The 11,142-nt window shown below is 46.8% G+C and overlaps 1 long non-coding RNA gene across 1 annotated transcript; it reads right to left on the bottom strand.

Annotated features, from left to right (window-relative positions):
- Positions 1-1,155: 1,155 nt before the first annotated feature.
- Positions 1,156-10,930, bottom strand: LOC142924664 (uncharacterized). The gene is made up of 5 exons (XR_012941777.1): positions 10,698-10,930; positions 4,385-4,548; positions 3,076-3,316; positions 2,338-2,473; positions 1,156-1,943 (listed from the first exon to the last, which is right to left on the bottom strand). It is a non-coding gene; the product is annotated as an uncharacterized LOC142924664 (long non-coding RNA).
- Between the last annotated feature and the right edge of the window lie 212 nt (positions 10,931-11,142).

Here is an 11,142-nt window from a genome sequence, read left to right on the forward strand (position 1 = left end):
TGCCTCCCAAGAAGTTGTGTGCGCCTATCTCAGCCCATTACATATAAGTGTAGATGTGATTATGTAATTCTTGTGTTCATACAAGTGTAGTGACACAGCGCTGACTGCTGTCCAGCAGCGGCAACTGCAGTGGAAAGTTTGCGCACACGCCGTTGAGCATATATACGGGTGTGCCGGCCGGGCAGAGGAATTGGGGCAAGGGTCATGGAAGACCTCATAGGGAAGCCTCTGGAACCCTCTGGTCGGTTCGAGAAGGGAGGCGTGGATAGGGCAGAGCCAAGCCGCACCGAGTAGAATATAGAATATAATATAAGCAGCGGAGAGCGACAGCTCCGGGCTGCCGGTTCTGGGAGTGGACTCGTCTCGACGTCGCTGTCGTTGCCACCGCATTCGCCCAATCATTGCGTGGCCAGACAGTCGTTGGCCTTCTCGGTCGACGCCGTCGGTGCAACACGGACAGGGTCGTGTCTAGGCCGGGCTCTATGGCAACGTGGTCGAGAGAGTGAGGCCGGAGTTGGTGTGAACAAGATAATAAAGAGACGATGTCTCCTGCAACTACCTCGTCTCCGACAGTGTGTGCGACACACACCACACGTCGGAAGGAGAACACTTCACAAGTATAAATGCTGCCTGTGTCAGTCGAGTCACATTTGCTCTAATTTATTTTGATGGTGACCTAAGACAGGAGAAGCAAAATGCACTTCTTCAGGAAGTGATATTTTTTTCATAATGCAGAGGCTGTGCCTGATACACATCTTTCACGTGTTGTTTGGCAACCCTGGTGCCCAGTAAACGCCATATGGCCAGATCTTTGCATTGAATTCCAAGTATTAATTCCTCCATACTTGTGCACAGTTGAGTTTTTATTCCATTCCCTTCATGAACCATGTTTTTTAACTTTACATCATAGTAAGATAGTACATGCCGATGAATAATTAATAGATGCTTGAAAACATCTATCCCCCACCATCTGCCTGTGTTTGGCCTAAAACCCAATCACCCAGAATGCCCAAATTCACCTTACATACTCTAGGAATGTAAGCAGGTTAATGCCTGTATATTCATCACAATCATCACTCCCAAATGTGAAGACATGTCACGAGACTCGCTGACTTTTCTTAAAATACTTGAGAAATACAAATCATAGCTGAATATTTTCAATTCCATGTGTATAAGCCTTTGTTTCAGATTTATTGTAAAATAAATATACATGTATAATATAAACATTCAAATATCAGAAAATATTTAATGTATGTTGAATTTCTTTCACACTGTACATAACCAACCATGCTAAACAAGACATGATAAAAACAATCCAAGTCATGGGTTGCATACAATATGCAACTTTGGTTTATTGATTACAAATTACATAAAAGGTTCTGAAATTTTACAATACAGGTATAGTGCAATCTAAATAAGCAAATGTACTTTTACAGTGATTTCCCAAATGTTTATAACTACACAAATACTAGCATGTATGTTCCCAATAAAGTAGTCTCCTTCCAAAATGGCTAAAACCAAAATTAGTTTAGTTGTGCTCACAATATTGTTCACATATCCGTTCTATTTCAAGTGACATTTGAGTCTGTATGGATTTGCTGTGCAAAATACTGCTGCAACCATTCAATAACTCCAACCCTGAACGAACTTTATCACATTTTTCCAATACTTTGTTGTGGCACTTCCATTAACAGGGCAATTACTGTGCCCCATGGGCCCCACAAGTTCACAAGTAATTGCGATTCACACCACAGCACCTGAAGTACCATTGATGTTTAACAACCATGAATTAGCAGGACCAAGCGAACGTATCCTTCTGAGTAGAAACCTCGACCACCGCCATAAAATGCTTTCGGGCTTTCTACATCACGGGTAGTCAGCCATCCTTGTTCTCCTTGATGGTGTCAACCAGCTCTTTCAGACGCGACAGGTGGTACACGGCCCTGAGAAGAGACACGATTGAGAGAAAATTACTTGGTTGACTTATTATCAAGGTGGAAGCCAGAAAAATCTCACCAAGTCTCAGGAGGGTTTGGCAGTGATATTTTGCAAATTTCATCAGCGAGTGGTATGTGAGAGGAAAACGGAGAACCCGGTGAAAACAGAGGGAGTAAAATGCAAAACTCCGGATATAGATTCAAGATTCCATTGCCGTATTACTAACTCCTGGTTACCTAGCAGCCAAAATCTATAATATATGCTATTTCAAAACAGTCTCCCATCCAAGTAATAACCAGGCTTACCTGCTTAGCTTATAACATTCAAAATCTGACATCATACTTAGAGGCGGTGCAGCCTCTATGCTGTGCGTGAGTGTGGATATAAAGATAAATTCACAATGGCGTGGAGGGGTTTTCCCAGGGACGATCAGCCCCTAGAAAGACGTCCGTGTTGAAGCTGCCCGGGGAGGGGGCCTCCAAGCCGGGGGAGTCCAACTCCATGTGCGCCCTGCTCAGCAGCTCCTCCAATGAGGCTGTGCATCAAGAATCACGCATCGCACGTCACAACCACATGGGTGGCCGCTCAGCCGTCTCTGTGAGAAAAGACTGAATATGTACCTGAAAACATATGAAATGTCATCTGCTATATACAGACTATATATATACACACACCTAGGGATCTATTGTCCTCTGACACGGGCTCCTCGTTGGCTACATTCGTAAGGCCGGAGATATCCAAAACTTTGAGCCACTCTGGGTACTTTGGTCTGCTTTGCGGGCTCTGAGCGGTACCTGCTCTCTTTGTGCTGGTATCCGTCTCGTGGCTGCTGGTCTGGGAGTCCACATCGCAGTCACGCAGCCAGGCCGGGTACCTGAGCTCAGGAATGCTCGTGATCCCCGACACATCCAGCTTATCCTTTTGGCTTGTCAACCACCTGAGATAGGTACTTGTCGCACAGCCGCCGTTCGGCAAGTGCTCACGCCTACTTGCTTCACTGCTCCATAAGTACAACAAAACATTCGTCTGGTTAGAAAAGAAATAATTTTCGGGCTTTGCCGACAAATTTAATGGCATCACGGCCTTGTTGCTTCTCGCTGTTGAGCTCAACCGTTTAGTTGGCTTATTGCCCCTCACCAATGATGCGCCGAAGCTGTGCGCGGTGACCCCGAGAGATGACCGCTTGCCTCTGTGCGACACTGTGAGGTCTCGGTGGGCGCCAGGCGAGCGGAGCAAGGACTTGGAGGAACCGTCAACTGGCGCCGCTAGGAGCTGGTCCGTGGTTAGACTGACCGTCGGGCTATGAGCCACGACCGCTGCAGCGCAGCAGTGAGGCTGCACGTGCCCGAGATGAGGTCCTCCACAAGCAGCATGCCACCTGCAATGTAAGACCCACAGACATTTTACTGGTACACAATGAATTTGCTCTCCCCTAGATTCCTTGACCCCTGAATGGCAATCCTGCAATGTTGCCTTACTTTGCACCATCAGTAACTAATGATGTTATCCGTTTGTGGAGTTTGTGAGAATATGGGATAAATCAGTGCATGAGCTGTTATTGTTTAAACTTCAGATGTGTCCAGTCTAGGATCTGCAAATTTTGACACAAAGGTTGGAGGATCACTTAGATTTCACAAACTTTACAAACTCGATAATCAGTGAAGTTGCTGGAAGATGACAGGAGAAAGAAATGCATGCACCGACCTATCTGTTCAGACCTATGCTATCCTCTCATATGCGTGTGCTTACTGTGGATAGTTTTCTCTGACATAAAATGAACTCATTAATGGAATTTGCCAAGCATCCCAGTGTGGGACTCTCACGAAAATGTATCTTTAGACCTTATTAAGGGTTTTTTTTCTAGGGGAATTACATTACATTCATGATAGCATAGCATAATTGACAAGCACCCAGTACAAGCAAAAAAAATGGGGTTCTCCTCTCCAATTATCCCCCATCCAGTCAACTAGCTTCGATACCTTATGAGACCTCCTTTGCCAGTAACAAGATATAGTAATAGGTTTTTACCCTTTTATCTGGCACAAAAACTGACACTTTTATACAAGGGATCATGTTTGCGATAACCACAACGCAAGTAGTCAAAATGCAAACAAGAAGACGCTAAGAATAAGAAGACGCCTTTTTGCGTCTTCTGGTCCAACACCAGTGGAGACTGGGATCTCAGAAAAGCCGTCTCGGGTGTGGACCAATCAAATTCAAGGACAGTGCATATTATCAGTTGTCTTTTTTGTTTGCATTTTGACTACTTGTGTTGTGGTTATTGCAAACATGATCCCTTGTATAAAGGTGTCAGTGTTTGTGCCAGATAAAAGGGTAAAAACCTATTACTATAGCTTCGATACCATTGCACCGCCTGCACACTCGATAGCCACTCGAGCGCAAGCACCACGGAGCGATTCCTCGCGTGGCGAGAGGCGCAACCCACCTTCATCCACACTGTGCATCCTCCTCTCCTCCGCGCGTCTCCGCTCCGCCATGCTGCGCGGTGCTGTGCTCTGCACGTATCCTGGGTAGCGGTGACGCACAGATTCCGCTCTGCTCAAAGTCCTCGATGTAGGCGTCCAGCGCACCGCTCGCCTACGAGCAGCACTGCTCTCCGCACACCACAGGGCTGTGCTAGCCCCCGCTTCCGGTCCGGAGCAGCGAGCTGCCCTGGCTGCCGCGAGGGCTTGTGTCCGTCACCGTGCTGTCGCCCGAAGGGCTGTTTGTCTCACCACCGTTGCAGTTCATTTTGTACGATTTGGGATGCCCGAACCGGATGGGGCCAGGGAGAGGAATGGCTGTGGCTACCAGGTCACCACTGGTCCTGGTATGGGGGGCACCATGAGGAGCTGCTGTGTGCGGAAAGTGGGTCCGACGTCACAACGCATGGGCCAGCGTCGACCACTTCGCGTTAGCAGCTTCAGCGTTAGGTCTCTTAAGCTACTGTGGCTGTTGTCCTTTTTTCAACAAAAATTCCAGCCTTTCCCATGCTTTCCTTCATCACACCTGCAAGCTCTATGTACAATTGAAGTGTCATAAATGCTCTACCTGCTTACTACTACATTATGAATGATATACATTTAAGAATTAGCTGGAGACAACTCCATGTTTAAAACACACTGTATTCAAAAGAGAAGGCTTAACATTTAACATTGGTTAACGTTTGGCATGTACACCTGCATATCAACAAATTACAGTACTACTAATAAAATGAATGCTACATATTAATAGTGGTATTACAGTAGTATGACTACTTATATTTATATATTATCGCACCTCCGAAGAGCACGGTGGGCTTGGTACGGTGCGAAAGAGATTCAACACACATACAGAATACAATACTTTCCGAGCACATTATGCATACCGAACCTCCAAGTTCCTTACCCTACCCTGAATAACAACGTGTGCAGAGTACAGCTCCTTTTTCAATCCATTGCTGGCTGACAGCTGTCCCATGCTATGCAGCTCCCAGGGGGAGGGGTTATTTACCGTACTTCACCACGCTGGTCAGTGTGAATTTGGTGATGGCAGGGGGCTATAGAAGTGCATTACAACAATGTACTGAACATTGCTGCACAATGTCAGGGGGCTATAGAAGTGCATTACAACCACGTACTGAATACTGCTGAACTGGTGGCAGGGGGCTATAGAAGTGCATTACAACCACGTACTGAATATTGCTGCACTGGTGGCAGGGGGCTATAGAAGTACATTACAACCACGTACTGAATATTGCTGCACTGGTGGCAGGGGGCTATAGAAGTACATTACAACCACGTACTGAATATTGCTGAACTGGTGGCAGGGAGCTATAGAAGTGCATTACAACCACGTACTGAATATTGCTGCACTGGTGGCAGGGGGCTATAGAAGTGCATTACAACCATGCACTGAATATTGCTGCACTGATGGCAGGGGGCTATAGAAGTGCATTACAACCACGTACTGAATATTGCTGCACTGGTGGCAGGGGGCTACAGAAGTACATTACAACCATGTACTGAATATTGCTGCACTGGTGGCAGGGGGCTATAAAAGTGCATTACAACCACGTACTGAATATGGCTGCACTGGTGGCAGGGGGCTATAGAAGTGGATTACAACAATGTACTGAATATTGCTGCACTGGTGGCAGGGGGCTATAGAAGTGCATTACAACCACATACTGAATATTTCTGCACTGATGGCAGGGGGCTATAGAAGTACATTACAACCACGTACTGAATATTGCTGCACTGGTGGCAGGGGGCTATAGAAGTGCATTACAACCACGTACTGAATATTGCTGCACCGGTGGCAGGGGGCTATAGAAGTTCATTACAACCACGTACTGAATATTGCTGCACTGGTGGCAGGGGGCTATAGAAGTACATTACAACCACGTACTGAATATTGCTGCACTTGTGGCAGGGGGCTATAGAAGTGCATTACAACCATGCACTGAATATTGCTGCACTGATGGCAGGGGGCTATAGAAGTGCATTACAACCACGTACTGAATATTGCTGCACCGGTGGCAGGGGGCTATAGAAGTTCATTACAACCACGTACTGAATATTGCTGCACTGGTGGCAGGGGGCTATAGAAGTACATTACAACCACGTACTGAATATTGCTGCACTTGTGGCAGGGGGCTATAGAAGTGCATTACAACCACGTACTGAATATTGCTGCACTGGTGGCAGGGGGCTACAGAAGTACATTATAACCATGTACTGAATATTGCTGCACTGGTGGCAGGGGGCTATAAAAGTGCATTACAACCACATACTGAATATGGCTGCACTGGTGGCAGGGGGCTATAGAAGTGGATTACAACAATGTACTGAATATTGCTGCACTGGTGGCAGGGGGCTATAGAAGTGCATTACAACCACATACTGAATATTTCTGCACTGATGGCAGGGGGCTATAGAAGTACATTACAACCACGTACTGAATATTGCTGCACTGGTGGCAGGGGGCTATAGAAGTGCATTACAACCACGTACTGAATATTGCTGCACCGGTGGCAGGGGGCTATAGAAGTTCATTACAACCACGTACTGAATATTGCTGCACTGGTGGCAGGGGGCTATAAAAGTGCATTACAACCACGTACTGAATATGGCTGCACTGGTGGCAGGGGGCTATAGAAGTGGATTACAACAATGTACTGAATATTGCTGCACTGGTGGCAGGGGGCTATAGAAGTGCATTACAACCACGTACTGAATATTGCTGCACTGGTGGCAGGGGGCTACAGAAGTACATTACAACCATGTACTGAATATTGCTGCACTGGTGGCAGGGGGCTATAAAAGTGCATTACAACCACGTACTGAATATGGCTGCACTGGTGGCAGGGGGCTATAGAAGTGGATTACAACAATGTACTGAATATTGCTGCACTGGTGGCAGGGGGCTATAGAAGTGCATTACAACCACATACTGAATATTGCTGCACCGGTGGCAGGGGGCTATAGAAGTTCATTACAACCACGTACTGAATATTGCTGCACTGGTGGCAGGGGGCTATAAAAGTGCATTACAACCACGTACTGAATATGGCTGCACTGGTGGCAGGGGGCTATAGAAGTGGATTACAACAATGTACTGAATATTGCTGCACTGGTGGCAGGGGGCTATAGAAGTGCATTACAACCACATACTGAATATTTCTGCACTGATGGCAGGGGGCCATAGAAGTACATTACAACCACGTACTGAATATTGCTGCACTGGTGGCAGGGGGCTATAGAAGTGCATTACAACCACGTACTGAATATTGCTGCACCGGTGGCAGGGGGCTATAGAAGTTCATTACAACCACGTACTGAATATTGCTGCACTGGTGGCAGGGGGCTATAGAAGTACATTACAACCACGTACTGAATATTGCTGCACTTGTGGCAGGGGGCTATAGAAGTGCATTACAACCATGCACTGAATATTGCTGCACTGATGGCAGGGGGCTATAGAAGTGCATTACAACCACGTACTGAATATTGCTGCACCGGTGGCAGGGGGCTATAGAAGTTCATTACAACCACGTACTGAATATTGCTGCACTGGTGGCAGGGGGCTATAGAAGTACATTACAACCACGTACTGAATATTGCTGCACTTGTGGCAGGGGGCTATAGAAGTGCATTACAACCACGTACTGAATATTGCTGCACTGGTGGCAGGGGGCTACAGAAGTACATTACAACCATGTACTGAATATTGCTGCACTGGTGGCAGGGGGCTATAAAAGTGCATTACAACCACGTACTGAATATGGCTGCACTGGTGGCAGGGGGCTATAGAAGTGGATTACAACAATGTACTGAATATTGCTGCACTGGTGGCAGGGGGCTATAGAAGTGCATTACAACCACATACTGAATATTTCTGCACTGATGGCAGGGGGCTATAGAAGTACATTACAACCACGTACTGAATATTGCTGCACTGGTGGCAGGGGGCTATAGAAGTGCATTACAACCACGTACTGAATATTGCTGCACCGGTGGCAGGGGGCTATAGAAGTTCATTACAACCACGTACTGAATATTGCTGCACTGGTGGCAGGGGGCTATAGAAGTACATTACAACCACGTACTGAATATTGCTGCACTTGTGGCAGGGGGCTATAGAAGTGCATTACAACCATGTACTGAATATTGCTGCACTGGTGGCAGGGGGCTATAGAAGTACATTACAACCATGTACTGAATATTGCTGCACCGGTGGCAGGGGGCTATAGAAGTGCATTACAACCATGTACTGAATATTGCTGCACTTGTGGCAGGGGGCTATAGAAGTACATTACAACCACGTACTGAATATTGCTGCACTGATGGCAGGGGGCTATAGAAGTGCATTACAACCATGTACTGAATATTGCTGCACCGGTGGCAGGGGGCTATAGAAGTGCATTACAACCATGTACTGAATATTGCTGCACTTGTGGCAGGGGGCTATAGAAGTACATTACAACCACGTACTGAATATTGCTGCACTGATGGCAGGGGGCTATAGAAGTGCATTACAACCACGTACTGAATACTGCTGCACTGGTGGCAGGGGGCTATAGAAGTACATTACAACCATGTACTGAATATTGCTGCACTGATGGCAGGGGGCTATAGAAGTGCATTACAACCACGTATTGAATATTGCTGCACTGGTGGCAGGGGGCTATAGAAGTACATTACAACCATGTACTGAATATTGCTGTACTGATGGCAGGGGGCTATAGAAGTGCATTACAACCATGCACTGAATATTGCTGCACTGATGGCAGGGGGCTATAGAAGTGCATTACAACCACGTACTGAATATTGCTGCACTGGTGGCAGGGGGCTATAGAAGTACATTACAACCATGTACTGAATATTGCTGCACTGGTGGCAGGGGGCTATAAAAGTGCATTACAACCACATACTGAATATTTCTGCACTGATGGCAGGGGGCTATAGAAGTACATTACAACCACGTACTGAATATTGCTGCACTGGTGGCAGGGGGATATAGAAGTGCATTACAACCACGTACTGAATATGGCTGCACTGGTGGCAGGGGGCTATAGAAGTGGATTACAACAATGTACTGAATATTGCTGCACTGGTGGCAGGGGGCTATAGAAGTGCATTACAACCACATACTGAATATTTCTGCACTGATGGCAGGGGGCTATAGAAGTACATTACAACCACGTACTGAATATTGCTGCACTGGTGGCAGGGGGCTATAGAAGTGCATTACAACCACGTACTGAATATTGCTGCACCGGTGGCAGGGGGCTATAGAAGTTCATTACAACCACGTACTGAATATTGCTGCACTGGTGGCAGGGGGCTATAGAAGTACATTACAACCACGTACTGAATATTGCTGCACTTGTGGCAGGGGGCTATAGAAGTGCATTACAACCATGTACTGAATATTGCTGCACTGGTGGCAGGGGGCTATAGAAGTACATTACAACCATGTACTGAATATTGCTGCACCGGTGGCAGGGGGCTATAGAAGTGCATTACAACCATGTACTGAATATTGCTGCACTTGTGGCAGGGGGCTATAGAAGTGCATTACAACCACGTACTGAATATTGCTGCACTGATGGCAGGGGGCTATAGAAGTGCATTACAACCACGTACTGAATACTGTTGCACTGGTGGCAGGGGGCTATAGAAGTACATTACAACCACGTACTGAATATTGCTGCACTGATGCTCGCCACGTGAGAGCCATACAGCAGGACAATGCTATACTGTACAATATTGAAATGATTCACCTACAAATACTAAACATTATTGTCTTAACAATCAATACTACTTTTAACATAAACAATAACTAATAAATGCACACGTAGTAATCGCCGTGCTAACCCTTAGCGTGCAATGTGAGCAGAACTTGTGTTGTAAGTCGTACCCAGTCCATTACCGCGCCACACACTCCCATTAACAAACCAACGACATTTACTGAATGTCCTCCTCCTTTACACGGCACAACCAAACAACACTTTGCACACCGAAGTGTCCAAGTCGCGTGCTAAGTGAAGCAAACCCCATTCAATTCTAGATTTAAAGCTTTCGTGGCTGCTAGGATCCATACTCTTTGGTTCTATTGGGTAAAGTCACGTAGGTGAAAATTGTTATTTTATTTTCACCTACGTGACTTTACCCAATAGAACCAAAGAGTATAAACCCCATTCACTCTGCGCTCAGCGTTCAACAAAGTTGAACCTGGCTCGCCCTCACGCCTGCCCATCTCTCTCCGTCTCTCACCGGAGATTATTCCATTGATCGTCTTCGCCTTGCCGTCCAGAGATCCGTGTGGATTATCCGTGAGGGTAGTTAAAGGTCGCGGTTATTCGGAGACGTTTTTTTTATTAATTTTCCCGCCACAACCACCGCGTCGCCAAAGGCCGCTGAAGGCGATGTCCGAGACATGCCGCCCGCGCATGCGCACTGAGGGTTGAGAGAAACCTGCGGGGAGGGGCAGCGGGGGGCGGGGAAGCCGCCGCTGTTGGCCACACCCACATTCAGGCCACGCCCATATTTAACTGACGTCACGGTGACATCATTCTGGGTCGGACTTTATCGTGGGCTGCCTGTGCACGCGAGGAGCTCCTGACTTCTGACTCTGAATTCGAAAAAAATCAAAGATTCACGATGTCTACCTTCGTCGAGATAGGTAAAGTTTAACGTTAGTGTTAGGGAGGTGTGTTTG

This window comes from Petromyzon marinus, chromosome 15 (assembly GCF_048934315.1).
Source record: "Petromyzon marinus isolate PM22_M1 ecotype Great Lakes invasive population chromosome 15, UKy_Petmar_22M1.pri1.0, whole genome shotgun sequence".
In the NCBI taxonomy this organism is placed as follows: Eukaryota; Metazoa; Chordata; class Hyperoartia; order Petromyzontiformes; family Petromyzontidae; genus Petromyzon; species Petromyzon marinus.